Source organism: Oryctolagus cuniculus, chromosome 9, assembly GCF_051225735.1.
Source record: "Oryctolagus cuniculus isolate XC-2025 breed Fujian yellow rabbit chromosome 9, ASM5122573v1, whole genome shotgun sequence".
Classification (NCBI taxonomy): Eukaryota; Metazoa; Chordata; class Mammalia; order Lagomorpha; family Leporidae; genus Oryctolagus; species Oryctolagus cuniculus.
The window spans coordinates 98,784,924-98,804,284 of record NC_142875.1 but is presented as its reverse complement, the minus strand read 5'-3'; the positions used below and the strand labels follow the sequence as shown (position 1 = coordinate 98,804,284).

The window sequence follows — 19,361 nt, the reverse complement described above, 5'->3', positions numbered from 1 at the left end:
AAGAAATAAAAATAATATATATGTATAGCTTTTTGTCTCCAAGTCTACCTGCCTACACATTCATACACACAATGAATTAGGTTTTTAATGAATTTTGTTCATAATAGTAAAAAAACCTTTTGTAATGGTATTATTTTATCTGTTCAAAGGCCACAAACTCATATTATTCACTTACTTATTGTATTATTTTAAAATAACTTTTATTGTTTTCTAATTCCAGCAATAATACATGTTTTCAGAAAAAGCTAGAAAATAAAGATAATCCAAAAAAATAAAAACTACTCATAATTCTCACACAGAGAGATTACCATTGGAATACTTCCCTCCAGTGTTTTTTCTTGGCATTATTCTTATTTATTTATTTGAAAATCAGAATTACACAGAGAGAGAAGGAGAGGCAGAGGGAGAGGTCTTCCATCTACTGGTTCACTCTTTAATTGGCCAAAACGGCCAGAGCTGTGCTGATCTGAAGCCGGGAGCTTCTTCCGGTCTCCCACATGGGTACAGGGGCCCAAGGACTTGGGCCATCTTCTACTGCTTTCCCAGGCCATAGCAGAGAGGTAGATTGGAACTGGAGCAGCCAGGACTCAAACCGGCACCCATATGGGATACTGGCACTGCAGGCGGCGGCTTCACCTGCTATGCCACAGCGCGGCCCCTCTTGTTTTTGTTTTTATTTTTTTAAAGTATTTATTAGAATCAAAGACCTCTAGCCAGAGCAGCATGGACAGGGGCTTCCAAGAGAGGAAACAATCTACCCCCCCCCTTTTTAAAAGTACTTAATAGAGCAGTGTTTTTTCTTGTATGTGTGTACATGTTGCCTCTGTCCTTATTTTTACTGCTACACTATTAATGCCTTATGTAATATTATAATATTTTCATGTCACTAAGTTTTTACTTATAATACCATCTTACATGATGGGCTAGCCTTCCATCATATGAGTAAACCAAAATTTATCTAAACACTCTCCACTTTGGGACTTATAATTTGTTACTAATATTTCACTAGTATAAACAGACTGAACATACTGCATTTTGAAGCTCTGTCTTCAGCTCAAGGTCTGTGAGTGGATGTTCTGTGCAATGTGGACTAGAAATAGAAATACAAGTAGGGGCCGGCACTGTGGCATAGCAGGTAGGGCCACTGCCTGCAGTGCCAGCATCCCATGTGGAGGCTGGTTCAAGTCCCAGCTGCTCCACTTCCAATCCAGCTCTCTGTTATGGCCAAGGAAAGCAGTGGAAGATGGCCCAAGTTCTTGGGCCCGTGCACCCATGTGGGAGACCTGGAGAAAGATCATGACTTCTGGCTTTGGATCAGCCCAGCTCCAGGTGTTGTGGCCCTCCAGGGAGTAAACCAACAAATGGAAGACTCTCTCTCTGCCTCTGGCTCTCTGTAACTCTGCCTTTCAAATAGCCCACTGTATCAGCAGAACTCCTTTAGAGCCTTTATTTCATTATTGTTTTAATACTAAATAAGATATAGAGTGCTTCTAGTCCTTACATCTCTGACTCAGCTTGACAAATCCACTTGTCCCACACCGCAACTCAGTCTTACATTCCTTTCTCCTTTTCCAGATTGCCTTCTCTCCTCACACCAATACAGCATGCTTCATAAAATCACAAGCAAGCTGCTAACCCTGTCACATTTTAATGACACGTGGAACACACAACATGGGGCTGAGTGTGATCACTAGAGTATGTGCTTGAGCAGCAGGGAGAAGACCAAAGTGAACCTCTCAGTGAGATTCATGGGAACAAACTTGGTGCTAAAGCCTTCCATGCTCACTGCTGGGGGCTCTGAAATGAGCCCAGTCAGACACTGCCCTGAAAGGAGGAGAGGTGACTCGACGGTCTGTGTTGTTTTGGGTCACATTAAGGCCCTCAAAGTAATATAAATTTTTTTTCCATGACCACTCAGAATAACAAGCACTGACAATGGAAAAGGTGGGGAAGGAAATTAGTAGGAAATTGTGACAAATGAACATCAGAGCCAAATCATTTTTAAAGGTCAACAAATCCATTTAGATGTTATGATACCTCGTCGACTTCTAACACAATATCAGCTTTTTGTATTTTTATGATACTGACTAGGGTTTTAAAAGACATTCCTGGCCGGTGCCATGGCTCACTAGGCTAATCCTCCGCCTGCAGCGCCAGCACACTGGGTTCTAGTCCCAGTTGGGGCACCGGATTCTGTCCCGGTTGCCCCTCTTCCAGGCCAGCTCTCTGCTGTGGCCTGGGAGTGCAGTGGAGGATGGCCCAAGTGCTTGGGCCCTGCACCCGCATGAGAGACCAGGAGAAAGCACCTGGCTCCTGGCTTCGGCACAGTGCACCAGCCACAACGCTCCAGCCGCAACGCTCCAGCCATAATGGCCACTTGGGGGGTGAACCAACGGAAAAAGGAAGACCTTTCTCTCTGTCTCTCTCTCTCTCACTGTCTAACTCTGCCTGTCAAAAATTAAAAAAAAAAGAAAAAAAGACATTCCTAGTCAGTTGTAATATATCTTTCAGATAAAAATAAAAGCACCAGGGATAGATAATGTGTCAAATAAACTTTGAGCTGCTTAATGCTGACAAGAGTCACTCCACAGTTTAAATGCTTTGTTAACCATAGTCCCTGAATTTACAGATGGCCATTTATGTGACTTAAAATAAATGAGGCTGGCAGTCCATTGGTTCACCCAGGATGAACAGGATGAAGCCAGGAGCTAGGAACTCTGTCTTGGTCTCCCATATGACTGGCAAGAGCTGAAGCACTTGAGCCATCATCGGCTGCTTTCTAGGCACATTAGCAGGGAGTAATGTGGAAGTGGAGCAACCGGGACTCCAAGCAGCACTCCCATATGATGCAGAAGTCTCAAGCAGCTGCTTAACCAGCTGAGCCCCAACACCTGCTCCAGTAAGCCCATTTGTTAAAGATGAGGCAGTGGCACACTCAAGTTGATTATTTAACTGTAGTCTTAGTTCTTAAAGCGTGTTAATTGTCTTTAATGGCTTATTGTTCAAGACAGTTAAATTCTAATAGCACCTTATATTTCTCTAGTATCTTTCACATTCGAAATTCTTTAGCTGGCCATACTCTCATTTTCAATCTCCTACAGTCCCTGTGACCTAGGGAAGACACTGGGATAAAAACAGATAGAGAAATTGAGACACATAAAGGGGAAGAGAGGGCTGGCACCGTGGCACAGTAGGTTAATCCTCTGCCTGTGGCACCGGCATCCCATGTGGGCGCCGGCATCACATGTGGGCGCCGGCATCCCATGTGGGCGCCGGTTCTAGTCCTGGCTGCTCCTCTTCCAATCCAGCTCTCTGCTGTGGCCTGGGAGAGCAGTGGAAGATGGCCCAAGTCCTAGGGCTCCTGCACCTGCGTAGGAGACCGGGAAGAGGCTCCTGGCTCCTGGCTCCTGGCTTCGAATCAGCGCAGTTCTGGCCATTGCAGCCAATTGGGGAGTGAACCATCAGATGGAGGACCTCTTTCTCTCTCTCCGTCTCTCCCTCTCACTGTCTGTAACTCTACCTCTCAAATAAATAAATAAAATCTTAAAAAAAGAAGGAAGAAAGGGGAAGAATTTGGCTCCAGAGTCACCCAGCTAGAGACTAAACTTGGTGAGTATGTCCCCATATGTCCACATAAAGCCAGCATCCAGATCCCAGGCGTCAGGCCCTAGTGGGTCTCGTGGATTTCCCCCTCTTATTTACTGATTGGAAAGAAAGATGCCTGGGTTAAAACATGTTGTTCTGGACAGATAGCAAGCCCATGCTGTGTTCATTCTCTTGGAATCTGGGTAGCAATCCTGAGAGAGGCAACCGAGTTTGCAGATGATTATCAAAGCTTGAGTATTCCTTACGCTGAACCGGGGCTTGAAAAATGCAAGTCTGGATATGTCATGAATTCTCCAGACAAACTATCTGGGTTCAAACTCTGGCTCTGTCACTTAGCAGCTATTTATTTAACTTCCCTGAGTGTCTTAACCTCCCTCAGCCTTTACCCTTATCTGTAAGGCAGGGATGATAACAAGACCCACCTCCTCAGGTTGTTAGGTTAAATGACTAAGTGGATGTAAGTCAGCTGGACAGTCTGACCAGTAGCAAGCTCTGTGGAAGTATTAGGAATTATGGAGGTACAAGTTGCACAGATCCTCCTAAGAGCATGACTGTTACACAAAATGATAACTAAGTACCAACCCTAAAACTCCTTGTTCAATCTCCATTTCCTGATCTGATAGGAATACTAACCTACGGAATCCAAACAAAAATGCTATATGACAGTGTCCTTTTTTGTTTTGTTTTTAAATTTTTTTTATTTTTTTGACAGGCAGAGTGGACAGTGACAGAGAGAGACAGAGAGAAAGGTCTTCCTTTTTCCATTGGTTCACTCCCCAATGGACGCTGAGGCTGGCGCGCTGCGGCTGGCACACCATGCTGATCCGAAGCCAGGAGCCAGGTGCTTCTCCTGGTCTTCCATGGGGTGCAGGGCCCAAGCACTTGGGCCATCCTCCACTGCACTCCCTGGCCACAGCAGAGAGCTGGACTGGAAGAGGGACAACCGGGACAGAATCCGGCACCCCGACCGGGACTAGAACCCAGTGTGCCGGTGCTGCAGGTGGAGGATTAGCCTAGAGTGAGCCGCGGCGCCGGCCTGTTTTGTTTTTAGAAAAAGATTTATTTATTTATTTGAAAGGCAGAATGACACAGAGGAGGAGACAACAGAGATCTTCCAACCCACTTGTTCACTCCTCAAATGCCAGTAACAGCTGGGGATGGGCCAGGTTGAAGCCAGGAGCCAGGGATCAGAAGCCAAGTAGCTAGGACTTGAACATACTCTCTGATATGGGATGCAAGTGTCCCAAGCGGCAACTGAACCCACTGTACCGCAACACTGGCCCTTCTTCCTTTATTTCTATCAAAATTTATTACAAAGTCTTTTAGGATGTTGTTGCAAGTAAGATGGAAAAATGGGAGCTGGAAGATATCAAGAATGCAGCTATTCTATGGGATAGAAATCCTCAGGAGCATGCCACAAAACTGTCCTTGATCTGTTCTGTTCAATATTTTAATCAATGACTTTGACAAACACTCTAAGAAACACTAAGCTTCCAGATGACAGCCTTGGAAGGATGGTTGGTTAATTCCATGACTAACAAACCAAGGTTTAAAACTATCTGGACAAGCTTGATTAATGAGCTACATGGTGAAAATAAAATTTTAGAAGATTAATCTAAAGATCTTAAGCTTAGATGTAAATAATCAGCTGTACAAGTAAGCTTTGTAGATATTTCATTATCAGCAAGAAAGAAAGTAAAAGAAGGGGGGGGGAGAGAAAGAGAGGGAGACCATCATTTGCCAAAATCCATGATCTAAATATAAAAAAAATAAACCTGGGATAAAAGAAACCTTAGATTTTATCAACTGTTAAGGTAACACAATCTACAAATACATCTAATGACTGGGTCTAATTCACTGAACAGAGCTAAGCAAATGAAGACTTTTGTGTCTACATTCATTTAGGGAAAGGGTATGCAGCTTTCATGACTTCTTCCCAAAGGTGTGTTTGATCCCTTCTCCTCCAGAAAAAGAGAAAAAAAAATGAACTTAAGACCCACTAATCTAAAGTGTGTTTGTTCTGAGCATTATTTTAAAATAAGAAATTAATAAAGCAGGTGTCAACTATTGGGGCCCAGGAGGACAAAAGGCTTATAAACCATATCCTATGAAAACAGTTGGAACACAGGAAACAAAGCATGGATGAGAAAATTTGTGTTGGGAACATGATAACAAAATTCCTCAAATATCTGATGGGCTTGTGTGTGCATATGGATTAGATTTATTCTGTGTGGCTCCAAAGGGCAGAAGGATGGAAGTTACAAGGAGACAGATTTCAGCTTAATGTAAGCAAGAACTTGCTAATAATTAAAGTTGCCCTAAATTGGATTCCATTGTTCTATGAGCCAGTAAACCCCTTGTCTCAAGAAATGTTCAGACAGAAACTCAGTATGGGTCAGTGATACTAAGGGCTATTTTCACGCTGGGCAGAATGTTGTAGTGAATGACCACTAAGGACCCTTTCAACTCTAGAAGTCTGTCATACCCTGATTTTTATCATTGTTGGGTAGATTCCTAAGCACTCCTCCCACCCATCCCCAGATACTCTTAAGAATGAAAAGAGGTGCAGGTATTGTGGTGCAGCGGGTTAAGCCCTTGGGACACCCGCATCCCATAGCAGAGTGCCTAGGGTTGAGTCTGGGTAATCTGTTTCCAGATCCAGCTTCCTGCTAATGCAACTGGGATTTTTTTTCCTCAGGGTGGTAGTCTTTTGTGAGATAATAATTGTTTTTTCTTTAGGGATTGATAAAATTTGCGAATCTTTTTCTAGATATGTTCAAAATGTCTTGATTTAGGAGTATTTTAATCACGAAACCAGCACATGTTACTGAGAATCTGGTTAAAATCTGGTAATTGTTCAATGGGACCAACAACAACAATAGCTGGACTCTTATCATAAATATATCTGGCACAATCTTCTCGAACTGTCTCAGCATTCACAGCATTAATTCTTGCTTCAAGCTCAGGGATAGGAATTGTTCTACTCTAGCATAACATTTGCCTACCAATATCTTCACAAGTTGGAGTTGAACCATCAAGCTGCAGAAGCACGTTTGTTTGCAGAAGATTTTTGGCTCGTGCAACTTCACTTTCAGTGACACTTGTACAGAATCACATTCATTCTTTTTGAACAACACGTAGCATGTCTGCAACTGTGGCTGGTTCACAAACCGTATACAGTCCCCACAGTCCTGTGTCAGTGTAAGAAGTATTGAAGGACTAGAAGCTATGGCAGAGGGTGCCATGACAGGTGAGCTGAGCCAGCTTGCTGGATAAATTCATTCCTCTTCCAAAAGAATGATCCCAGTTGCCAGCCAATCACTGTGTTTGCAACCATGAAACAGATTGCATCTGGATGTACTCAACCAACAGCTTCAACAGCTGTGGCAAGTTGTGCCAAAGGCATCTTGTCTTCTGTCACTCGAATCTCACCTCCTGTGAATTTGCAGGAGCAGAGCTGGTACATCTCCTCTGTGTGTGCCCGAAGAGTCACCAAAATGAAAGGTTGCTAACTCAAGCAGGTCATCATGGGAAACACCTCCAGCAGCAGCAAGCACTACTCTCGGCCCCATATAATGGGTGGGGATGTAATCCACTAAGTCTTCATGATCGATAGTCTTGATATTCTCAGTCCCAAAAGTGTCCATCCAAGCTGTGGCATGAAGACAATCAAAACAACTTCTTGTAAATTAGTTTCAACTTCTTGCATCCCTCTCAGGATTACTCCAGGCTCATGTTCAATCTGCTTCTCCCAACGTGCTGTTCTGTATTATATCAGCAAGGATTTCTACAGATCTTGGTAAATCGTTGGTGAATGCTTTGGCATAATACACAGTCTGCTGTCTGGAGGGACAGGCATTGCCATGGGCACCGCTGTTTTCAATCTCAAGTTCCAGATCTAACTGGGATCTCTTTTTGGTGCCCTTGAAAACCATGTGCTCCAGAAAGTGGGCTTTTCCATTATTCTTCTTATTTGCATAATGACTTCCAGTGTCAATCCACAGCCCAGTGGTGCATGTGGACAGCCCCGAGGCTTCAGAGGCCACTGAGAGTCCATTTTCCAGACACGTTACTTGAGTTTCAGGAACATTCAGAACATCCTGTGTAGCAGCCTGTGTACTTCTCCATCTGTTCCCTCCAAAATGTAATGGCCATCCTGCAAAGCCAGGACCCAGAGCTTCTGGGTGAACCTCCAGAGTGGCCCCTCGAGCCACCGTGTCTGCTAGGGGCATCACCAAATGGCTCAGGTATTTGGGTTCCTGCATCCTACATGAGAGACCTAGGTGGAGTTCCAGCTCCTGGCTTCAGCCTGCTACAGCCCTGGCTGTTGGAGCCATATAGGGGGAGTGAACCAGCAGAAGGATGATCTCTCTCCTTCTCTCTCTCTCTGTCATTCTTCCTTTTAAGTAGATGAACACAAATAAATAAAGGTTTTAAAAGTGAAAAGTGTTTTTTATCTACCTTGTGTGGGTTTTTTTAAAGTTATATTTAATGAAGCATATAAAATAGCACCTTTCTCAAAAGATAAATGACTTAAATACAACGTGTTTTTTTTCCAGAAGTCTTTTATTTAAGAAATTAAAATTTCATGCATTTCATAAGTAAAACTTTAGGAACATGGTGATTCTTCCCACCATACCCACCCTCCCACCCCTCTTCCTCCTCCCTCTCCTTTTCCTATTCTTTTTTTTACTAAGATCTATTTTTCTTTTTTTAAAGATTTTATTTATTTTGAGAGGTAGAGTTACAGACAGTGAGAGGGAGAGACAGAGAGGAAGGTCTTCCATCTGCTGGTTCATTCCCCAAATGGCCACAACTGCCAGAGCTGCGCCGATCCGAAGCCAGGAGCCAGCATCCAGGAGCTTCTTCTGGTCTCCCACATGGGTGCAGGGGCCCAAGGACTTAAGCCATCTTCTACTGACTTCCCAGGCCATAGCAGAGAGCTGGATTGGAAGAGGAGCAGCCAGGACTAGAACCAGCATCCATATGGGCTGCCGGCGGCTCAGGCGGAAGATTAACCTACTGCGCCACAGCGCCAGCCCCACTAAGATCTATTTTCAATTAACTTTATACACATATGATTCACTCTATACTAAGTAACAGTTCAACAAATAGTATGGGGGAAAAAAACTGTTCCTCAACAGTGGAGACAAGGGCTGTTCAAAGTCGTTGCATCTAAAAGTGTCAATTTTACTTGTGTAGATTACCTTTTTAGGTGCTCTATCAGTTATCACAGATCAGGGAGAACATATTTAAATAGAATGTTAACTCAGGATCTCAGAAGACTCTGGAAGAGTCCTCAGAGATAATCTAGTCCTATTTCCAACTCCACCCCCTTTTTAAAAATAGACAAAGACACTGTGGCCTAAGGAAACAAAAATGATTTTGCCCAGCATCCTGACATTCTTCTGCTAGCCAGGCTTGTTAAATAATAATTACACTTTAAACTGGAAAATGTTTGTTGAGTTAAAAAAAAAAAAAAACTCCCCCAGGGCTAGTATGGAATTACCTTTCCCTGTGATAAGGATTTCTTATAAGATCATGCTACACTTGATCTAGCCAAAAGGCCGAGAAGCGATGTAAGATCATAATATACTATAACACCTCCTTTGAATTATTCAGGTTCAAATAAAAGCCTGTGGAGTTTTCAGACCTTCTCCCTTCTGCTCTCCTCCCCTTCCCTTCTCTCCCCTCCTCTCCCCTCTTCCATCTTCCCCTCCTCTCCCCTCCCCTCCCCTCTGCTCTCCCCTCTCCCTTCCCCTCTTCTCTCCTCCCCTCCTCTCCCCTCCCCTCCTCTCCCCTCTCCTCCTTTCCCCTCCCCTGCTCTCCCTCTCCCCTCTTCTCCTTTCCCCTCCTCTCCCCTCCCCTCCTCTCCTTTCCCCTCCCCTCCTCTCCTCTCCTTTCCCCTCGCCTCCTCTCCTCTCACCTCTCCTCCCCTCCCTTCTCCTCCCCTCCCCTCTCCTCTCCTCCCCTCCCCTCTCCTCTCCTCCCCTCCCCTCTCCTCTCCTCCCCTCCCCTGCTCTCCCTTCCTCTCTCTTCTTCTCCTTTTCCCTCTCCTCTCCTCCCTTCTCTTCCCCTCTCCTCCCCTCCTCTTCCCTCTCCTCCCCTCCCTTCTCCTCCCCTCTCCTCCTCTCCTCTTTCCTCTGCTCCCCTCTCCTCCCCTCCTCTCCTCTCTCCTTTCTTCTCTTCCCCTCCCCTCCCCTCCTTCACCCTCTCCTCCCCTCCCCTCCCCTCTGCTGTCCTCTCCTCCCTTCTCATTTGGTGTATCTTTCAAGCTATTTACATATTTCATACGGAGAGATTAAAGGATACCGAAAGTTTAGTGAAAAAATGGGGGGATGAATTTTGAGACAAAATTTTCTGGCTAAAATCAGAACTTTGGATTTGATTTTTCTATGTTTTCTCTCCTCCTATTATATACTAACCCACAATGTATCACTTTTTAACTTTTTTAAAAGATTTATTTTTATTTATTTGAAAGAGAGTTACAGAGAGAGGGGGAGAGAGAGAGAAAGGTCTTCCATCTGCTGTTTCATGCCCCAAATGGCTACAATGGCCTGAGCTGAGTTGATCCAAAGCCAGGAGCCAGGGCTTCTTTCAGGTCTCCCACATAGATGCAGGGGTCCGAGCACTTGGGCTATCTTCTGCAGCTTTCCCAAGTGCATTAGCAGGGAGCTGGATCAGAAATGGAACAACCAGGACTCAAACTGGCACCCATATGGGATGCTGATGCTGCAGGCTGGGGCTTTAACCTGCTGTACCACAGCACTGGCCCTAAAAATTTTTTAAAAGCACATCATTAAGGGGCTGGTGCTGTGGCTCACTTGGCTAATCCTCTGCCTGCGGCACCAGCATCCCATATGGGCACCGGGTTCTAGTCCCAGTTGCTCCTCTTCCAGTCCAGCTCTCTGCTGTGGCCCAGGAAGGCAGTGGAGGATGGCCCAAGTGCTTGGGTCCCTGCACCTGCATGGGAGACCAGGAAGAGGCACCTGGCCCCTGGCTTCAGATCGGCGCAGCGCCGGCCGTGGTGGCCATTTGAGGAGTGAACCAGTGGAAGGAAGACCTTTCTCTCTGTCTCTCTCTCTGTCTATATCTCTACCTGTCAAATAAAAAAAAAAGCACATCATTAAAACAGTAAAAAGAAAACCCACTGAATAGAGGAAATATTTGCAAATCATCTATGTATAAAGGAACATTAATCCACAAAGAACTCTTATTCTTCAACAATAAAAAAGACAAAGATTTGGACCAGTGTTTATTTGGCATAGGTAAACACTGAAAATATTATGGATAATATTTCATTGATCCCATCCAATATAGTAATCATTTCAGACATTATAGTTTCTTTTTTTTTTTAAAGATTTATTTCTTTTATTTGAAAGGCAGAGTTACAGAGAGAGAGAGAGAAAGTGAGCTCTTCCATCTGCTGGTTCACTCCCCAAATGGCTACAATGGCTGAGGCTGAGCCAGGCCAAAGCCAGGAGCCTGGAACTCTATCCTGGTTTCCAATGCAGGTGACAGGGTCCCAAGGACTTGGGCCATCTTCTGCTCCTTTCCCAGACACATTAGCGGGGAGCTGGATTGGGAGCAGAACATAACGGGCTCAAATCAGCACTATGATATAGGATGCTGGCATTGCAGACAGCATCTTAAACCACCATGAAACAACACAGGTTACTTTGCCTGCTGATTCTAGTAACCAGTTTTTCTGTTAGTTTGGTTAATTGCATTCCTCATTAGGAGTTGTATTTTCCTGTTTCTTTGTATGCTTGATTTTTCATACCATTCATTGTGAATTAATTTGCTTTGTTAGGGCTGGATATTTGTGTAGTCTCATAAATATTCTTGAGTTTGTTCAGAGACACAGTTACCTGGAAACAGTTTGATCCTTTGAGGTCTTGCTTTTGAAGATGCGGTAAAGCAGGACCAGGGCATCATGGGGTCAGGAGCCAATTTTATTCCACAACTGAGGCAAGCCCATCCTGAGTACTTAACCTCACGTCCTGTGAATTATGATTTCCAGTCGGTGTTCACCCTGCGAAGGCAGCAAGTACTGGTTCAAGTACTTGGGCCCTTGCCACCCACGTGGGAGACCTGGATGGAGTTCCTGGCTCCTGGATTCACCCTGGCCCAGCCCTTACTGTTGTGGGCATTTGAGCAGTAAATCAGTGGGTGGAAATTCTGTGTGTGTGTGTGTGTGTGTGCATGCATGCAAATGTGTGCATTAAAAACAAAAAGCAATGGGCCAGCACTGTGGCACAGCAGGTTAAAGCCCTGGCCTGAAGCACTGGCATCCCATGTGGGTGCCGGTTCTAGTCCCGGCTGCTCCTCTTCCGATCTAGCTCTCTGCTATGGCCTGGGAAAGCAGTAGAAGATGGCCCAAGTCCTTGGGCCCCTGCACCCACGTGGGAGACCCAGAAGAAGCTCCTGGCTCCTGGCTTTGGATTGGCACAGCTCCGGCCGTTATGTCCAGCTGGGGAGTGAACCAGCAGATGGAAGACCTCTCTCTCTGTCTCTACCTCTCTCTGTAACTCTGTCTTTCAAATAAATAAAATAAATCTTAAAAAAAAAATGTTTTGCTGTGGCCAGTGCTCTGGCTCAGTAGATTAAGCCTCTGCCTGCAGCGCCGGCATCCCATATAGACTCCAGTTCAAGTCCTGGCTGCTTCACTTCTGACCCAGCTGCCTGCTGACGGCCTGGGAAAGAAGCAGAAGATGGCCCAATTACTTGGGCCCCTGCACCTGCGTGGGAGATCTGGAAGAAGCTTTTGGCTCCTGGCTTTGGATTAGCCCAGCTCTGGCCATTGCGGCCATTTGGGGAGTGAACCAGTGGATGGAAGACTTCTCTCTCTGTCTCTCCCTCTCTCTGCCCCTCAAGTAAATAAATCTTTTTAAAAAATGTTTTGCTGAGGTTTTGCTTTTTTTTGTTTTTTAGAGGGGAGAAGGGTTGGGATTAAATGTGGTCACTGTGATATTCTGTCTTGGCTGGAAATGTAAGTTCACACTCTTGCCATTTTTTGCCAGAGAGACAGCCTTAATTGGCTCACATAATCTAACCATGGGAAGGAAGAAAGTACATTGGCCTTTGGGTTAACTGGATCTGTCAACTCAAAATTACACCAGAATGCTTTCTCTTTGTCTTTCTCTCTACCTCTCCACCTCATCTCTATCTCTGTATGTTGGCCACATTCTAGTGAATGGTGTGGCCACTGTCAGGTTTTGAAGGCTCACCCTTAAAGCCAGAAATGCTGAAGGACAAAGAGAGAACTCCTTTTCCATCTTGGACTTGGATGATCCCATGGGAGGAGTGGCCTGAAGTGGATGCATCCCACGTCTATGTCTTGTTTGCACCACTAAGGTCAGGAGAGTATCACACGATACTTGACCCAACAAAGACACAAAGCACACGTCATCTGCACTACCACTGTATACACAGGTTTAGCCATTTGTCCTTTCTTGGAACAACTTTCTGGAAATGAAACTGTTGTGTCAAAAGTTTTAGGCAGGTTTTTCTTTTTTTAAATGGTCTCAATTTGCCCTAGGGAAACTTACAGCACTTGATTTTCTTAACAGTGTGTAATATGGCACATTTCTTCTCGTCGTTACCAATACCAGTGATTCTTTTTTTTCATCACTGCAAGTTAAAATATTATATCTTGTTTTTAAATTTGCAATTCTTTTAAAAAATTTGTAAATGAATTTAATTTATTTGAAGAGTAGAGAGACAAAGATGGAATGGGAGGGAGCGAGAGAGAGAGAGGGAGAGAGTGCACCCATCTACTGGCTGACTTACCAAATGCATACAATAGCCAAGGCTGTGCTAAGTTTAATCCAGGAGCCAGAAGCTCAATCTGCATTTCCCATGAGGGTGGTAAGGACCTAACTATTGGAGCCAGGACCTGCTGCCTCCTAGTGTGTGCATTAGCAGGAAACTGGAGTCAGGAGACGAGTCAGGACTTGGAACCCAGGCATTCTGTTATGGGATGTGGGCACTATACCCACTCCTTAATTTGCAGTTCTTTGATTAGTCCAGAAGTCAAAACATTTTTTCATAGACATTTACTTATACAGTGGCTATTTTGTTACCATGTCTCATACACAGCAATATTTTAAGATGGAAGTCCTCTGCCTGTATTTTGCCTTTTTAAACTTTTGATACCTTATATCAAGTCCGTCAAGCATTTTCTTCACGATTTCTGTGTTTGATGTTGGCACAGGCTTCACACATTTTTCAGTGGGTTCCATTTGGCATGTTCTCTAGTTTCTGTTCAAGGTTCACCGTACCATCTATACAAACCAACTTGGGGCACGTGTGTCTTCTAGCCCTTGATCTGCTCCTGTTTCTTACAAGGCCCCCAGGGCTGCAGGCAGCAATTCAAAACACAGTTTCTCCCAAAAGGCTAATTAACAGAGGCAGTGCTTCTGTGATGTTTACCAAGTGCCTCTGTGACTTGGGTTATAAAGCAGATATTCTAGTTGATGGTGCTCTGTGACTTTAATTTTTAAAAAGTATGAGTAGTGAATAATTTTAAAAAGTATGTGATAATAAGTCAAATAGCAATACATATATTTCTCATTTAGGATCTTTTAAGATTTCACTTGTTCTGATCTGATAGCTAGTTTATTTCCTGGTCGTTCTATAAGAAAAGCAGAACAGCCATGTCCACAAATGTAGACTTGCAAGAGCTTTTTCTTTTTTAAAGATTTATTTATTTATTTGAAAGCCAGAGTTACACAGAGAGAGGAGAGGGAGAGAGAGAGAGGGAGAGAGAGAGAGAGGTCTTCCATCCACTGGTTCACCCCCCAGATAGCCACAACGGCCGAAGCTGCACCAATCCAAAGCCAGGAGCTTCTTCTGTGTCTCCCACGTGGGTGTAGGGGCCCAAGGACTGGGGCCATCTTCTACTGCTTTCCCAGGCCATAGCAGAGAGCTGGATCGGAAGTGGAGCAGCCAGGACTTGAGCCGGCGACCATGTGGGATGCTGGCGCTTCAGGCCAGGGCATTAACCCGCTGCACCACAGTGCCAGCCCCAAGAGTGGCTTCTTTCATATTAACTCCTTCATTGGTACAAAGGTGCCTTCTACAGTTTAATAAAATACTCTACATATTCAGTAACAGTAACAGATAGAGACAGGGAGACTGACTTCTTTGTTGTGTCAGAGGTGACTTCCAGGATTTGCTAGTAGTTTCCCAGGCCCAAACATACTTTTTATAAAAATGTATATGAGAGGCAAAGAGATACATACATACAGACAGACAGACAGATAGATGTTAGATAACCACTCCCATCTGCTGGTTCATTTCCCAAATGCCCTCAGCAGCAGGCTCAGCCTGGGAGCCAGGAACTCAATCTAGGACCCCATATAGTGGCAGGAATCCAATTTCTTTCTTTCTTTCTTTCTTTCTTTCTTTCTTTCTTTCTTTCTTTCTTTCTTTCTTTCTTTCTTTCTTTCTTTCTTTCTTTCTTTTTTTTTTTTTGACAGGCAGAGTGGACAGTGAGAGAGAGACAGAGAGAAAGGTCTTCCTTTTTGCCGTTGGTTCACCCTCCAATGGCCGCCGCGGCCGGCGCACCGCGCTGATCCGATGGCAGGAGCCAGGTGCTTCTCCTGGTCTCCCATGGGGTGCAGGGCCCAAGCACTTGGGCCATCCTCCACTGCCTTCCCCGGGCCACAGCAGAGAGCTGGCCTGGAAGAGGGGCAACCGGGACAGAATCCAGCGCCCTGACGGCGCCGCAAGGTGGAGGATTAGCCTAGTGAGCTGCGGCGCCGGCAGGAATCCAATTTCTTGAGTCATCACTGCTGCTTCTGAGAGTCTACACCAGCAGGAAGCTGGAGTCAGGAGCTGTAGCTGGGGATTAAACCCAGGTACTCTGATGTGGGATGAAGGTATCTTAACTGCTAGGCTCAAGGTCTGCCCCCCGACCAAATAGAACTTTTTATAACCTGTAAAGTACACAGAGCTTTCCTTCTGTCCTTTGCTTGGCAAAACCAGCATCCAGTGGAACTTTCTGTGACGATGGAACTGTACTATGCTGGTGCTGTTCAGGACAGTAACTTCAGAAAGTGTATGGAAGTGGAATTAAAAGATAGGTTTATTTTGATGCAAAAAAATTTGAAAATGATGGAAAGTTTTTTTTCCTAATATGTGTTTTTCATGACAATTTTGAAAACCCTCATATTGGCCACATGTGTCTACTGAACACTTGGAGCTAGTGAGATTGAAGCACTAAATTCTAAATTTTTTTTGAAAATTTTTTTTTATTTATTTGAGAGGTAGAGTTACAGACAGAGAGAGGGAGAGACAGCGAGAAAGGTCTTCCATCCTGAAGCCAGGAACCAGGAATTTCCTCTGGGTCTCCCACATGGGTACTGTGGCCCAAGCACTTGGGTCATCTTCCACTGCCTTCCCAGGCCATAACCAGAGAGCTGGATTGGAAGAGGAGCAGCGGGTACAGGAACTGGCACCCATATTGGATGCTGGCACCTCAGGTAGAAGCTTAGTCTACTATGGCATAGCACTAGCCCCTGAATTCTAGACTTTTAATTACATTGTAATTAATTTACATTTAGATAGTCCAGTGTAAATTTACTAGATTTAATTAACAAAGTACAGGATGCCCAGTTTATTATCTATTTCAAATAAGTAACAGATAGTTTTTTTTTTTTTGTTTTGTTTTTTTTTACAGGCAGAGTGGACAGTGAGAGAGAGAGAGAGACAGAGAGAAAGGTCTTCCTTTTGCCGTTGGTTCACCCTCCAATGGCCGCCGCGGCTGGCGCACTGCGGCCAGCGCACCGCGCTGATCTGAAGGCAGGAGCCAGGTGCTTCTCCTGGTCTCCCATGCGGGTGCAGGGCCCAAGCACTTGGGCCATCCTCCACTGCACTCCCAGGCCACAGCAGAGAGCTGGCCTAGAAGAGGGGCAACAGGGACAGAATTCGGCGCCCAGACTGGGACTAGAACCTGATGTGCCGGCGCCGCTAGGTGGAGAATTAGCCTATTGAGCCGCGGCGCCGGCTTAGATAGTTCTTAAAAAAAAAAAATTATGGGGCCGGCACTGTGGCGCAGTAGGTTAATACCCTGGCCTGAAGCACCAGCATCCCATATGGGCACAGGTTCTAGTCCCGGCTGCTTCTCTTCCGATCCAGCTCTCTGCTATGGCCTGGGAAAGCAATAGAAGATGGCCCAAGTCCTTGGGCCCCTGCATCCACATGGGAGACCCGGAAGAAGCTCCTGGCTTCAGATCGGCATAGCTCCAGCTGCTGGGGTCATCTGGTGAGTGAACCAGCGGATGGAAGACCTCTCTCTCTGTCTCTACCTCTCTCTGTAACTCTACCTTTCAAATTTGAAACGCAGAGTTACACAGTGGGGTGGAGGGAGAGAGACAGAGAGTGAGATCTTCCATCCTCTGGTTTACTCCCCAAATGGCCACAATGGCAAGAGCTGGGCCAGTCAGAAGCTAGGAACCAAGAGCTTCTTCCAGGTCTCCCAGGTGGGTACAGGGCCCCAAGCACTTGGGCCATCCTCCACTGCTTTCCCAAGCTCATTAGCAGGGAATAGCATTGGAAGTAGATTAGCCAGGACTCGAACTGGCCCCATATTCCGGGATGTTGGTGCCACAGTTGTGGCTTTACCCACTACAACACAGCACTGGCCCTGACAGATAGTTCTATAGTTTAAGTATGCCCCAAATATTAGATGTAACATACTTACAGAATTGTGCTTCAAAAATTGACATTCCAATATAACTAACATCTTATATATTTTTAAAACATTTGTTTGTTTATTTGAAAGGCAGAGTTGCAGAGAAAAAGGGAAGGACAGAGAAAAAGAGAGAGATCTTCCATCCACAGGTTCACTCCCCAAATGGCTCTAATGCCCAGGCCAAAGCCAGGAGACAGAAACTCCATTCTAGTGTCCCATGTGAACTTGGACCATCTTCTGCTGCTTTCCCGGGCACATTAGTAGAGGAGCTAGGTTGGAAAAGGAGCAGCTGGGGCTTGAACCTGTGCTCATGAGGGATGCCCATGTTGCAGGATATGGCTTACTCCGCTGCACACAACACCAGCCCTGCATCCTATACTGTACAATTTTATATAGATGGCTAGTCACTACCGTGCTGGACCATGGAGATACATAGTGTCTATTTCTTGCAAAGTTCTTCAAAATTATTTCACTCTCCTATAGAATATAAATCATGGAAGAACAAATTATTGTGATCATATTTTGGTAAGAGAAAGCCACTGACTTCTGAAAAAAGTCATTATTTTCCATGTAAAGGACTATTAAACTGATGATATTCACCTCAATTTTTTTATTGTATGGCTTCTGTGTGAAGAACCAGTCTTCAGCTGTACACACCAGTATGGGCATATGAAATGCTTAAACCTGTGTCCATCTTAATCAGTTAGAGCCTGTGCTGAATTAGTTTGAGTATCATCCCTCACTGTGGGAAGACAAGGTGGGATAATCTTGAGATCCTCCTCTGTGGAAATTCATGATACAAGGAGAAGTCAGCTGCCTACTTCAGAAACAAGAAACAAAACACAAAGCTCTTTTTTTAAATAAAGATTTATTTATTTATTTATTTGAAAGTCAGAGTTACACAGAGAGAGGAGAGGCAGAGAGACTGAAAGAGAGATGTCTTCCAACCTCTGGTTCACTCTCCAATTGGCCTCAAAGAATGGAGCTGTGCTGATCCAAAACCAGGAGCCAGGAGCTTTTTCCAGGTCTCCCACACGGGTGCAGGAACCCAAGGACTTGTGCCATCTTCTACTGCTTTCCCAGGTGGTAGCAGAGAGCTGGATCGGAAGTGAAGCAGCCAGGACTCGAACTGGTGCTGATATGGGATGCCAGCACTACAGGCAACAGCTTTACTCACTCTGCCACAGTGCCAGCCCCACAAAGCTCTTTAATTGAGATTCTAAGTGAGATGTACAGGGAAAATACTGTCGGAATATAAAGGATCAGCCATGGAGGAAACCATTGGGAGCAGTGATGTTTGTTTTGCCAGTGTCTAAAAGCTCTACCTTTTCACCTTTTCTTCCAAGGGCTTGATGAACTTTACAAATCAGACATCCAGATCCTTGTGGGAGATTAAGTCAAGGCAGGCAGACTTGTGCTTGTATGCAAAGAAAATTTTCCCTACTTTCAGCATAGAGATCTAATGGGTCTCAGTCAGGATTGCCAAGCCAGCGTAATGCAATTCAATTCAAAAAGACACTTACTGAGTGCTTCCTATGTGTCATGTCTGTGATTCTATGCTACTAGGTTAAGTTCCCAGGTGTTGCATTGTTTAGTTCCATAATTTCTTTCTGTTTTAAAGAAGGGAATCTTTTTTTTTTTAAGATTTATTTTATTTATTTGAAAGACAGAGTTATAGAGAGAGAGGAGACAGAGAGAGAGGTCTTCCATCCGATGGTTCACTTCCCAGATGGCTGCAGCAGCTGGAGCTATGCTGATCTGAAGCCAGGAGCCAAGAGCTTCTTCTGGGTCTCCCACTCGGGTGCAGGGGCCCAAGGACTTGGGCCATCTTCCACTGCTTTCCCAGGCCATAGCATGGAGCTGGATCAGAAGTGGAGCAGCCGGGACTAGAACCAGCGCCCATATGGGATGCTGGTGCTTCAGACCAGGGCTTTAACCCGCTGCGCCACAGCACCAGCTCCAAGAAGAGAATCTTTTAAAAAATTGATTCACTTATTTGAAAGGCAGAGTTCAGAGAGAGAAAGGGACACACGCACGCACACACACACACACACGC

General features: G+C 45.0%; 1 protein-coding gene, 1 long non-coding RNA gene and 1 pseudogene across 4 annotated transcripts in view; 1 reads left to right on the top strand and 2 right to left on the bottom strand.

Annotated features, from left to right (window-relative positions):
* Positions 1 to 19,361, top strand: part of NINJ2 (ninjurin 2) — a 175,441-nt gene that overhangs the window by 11,212 nt on the left and 144,868 nt on the right. The gene's annotated exons all lie outside the window — the stretch shown is intronic.
* On the bottom strand, positions 6,409 to 7,820 carry LOC100354862 (mitochondrial-processing peptidase subunit beta pseudogene; annotated as a pseudogene).
* Positions 18,936 to 19,361, bottom strand: part of LOC103349012 (uncharacterized) — a 34,331-nt gene continuing 33,905 nt past the window's right edge. For all 3 annotated transcript variants that reach the window (XR_007921228.3, XR_016213439.1, XR_001793726.4), the window contains exon 5: positions 18,936 to 19,165. This is a non-coding gene — a long non-coding RNA (uncharacterized LOC103349012). The remainder of the gene's footprint in view (positions 19,166 to 19,361) is intronic.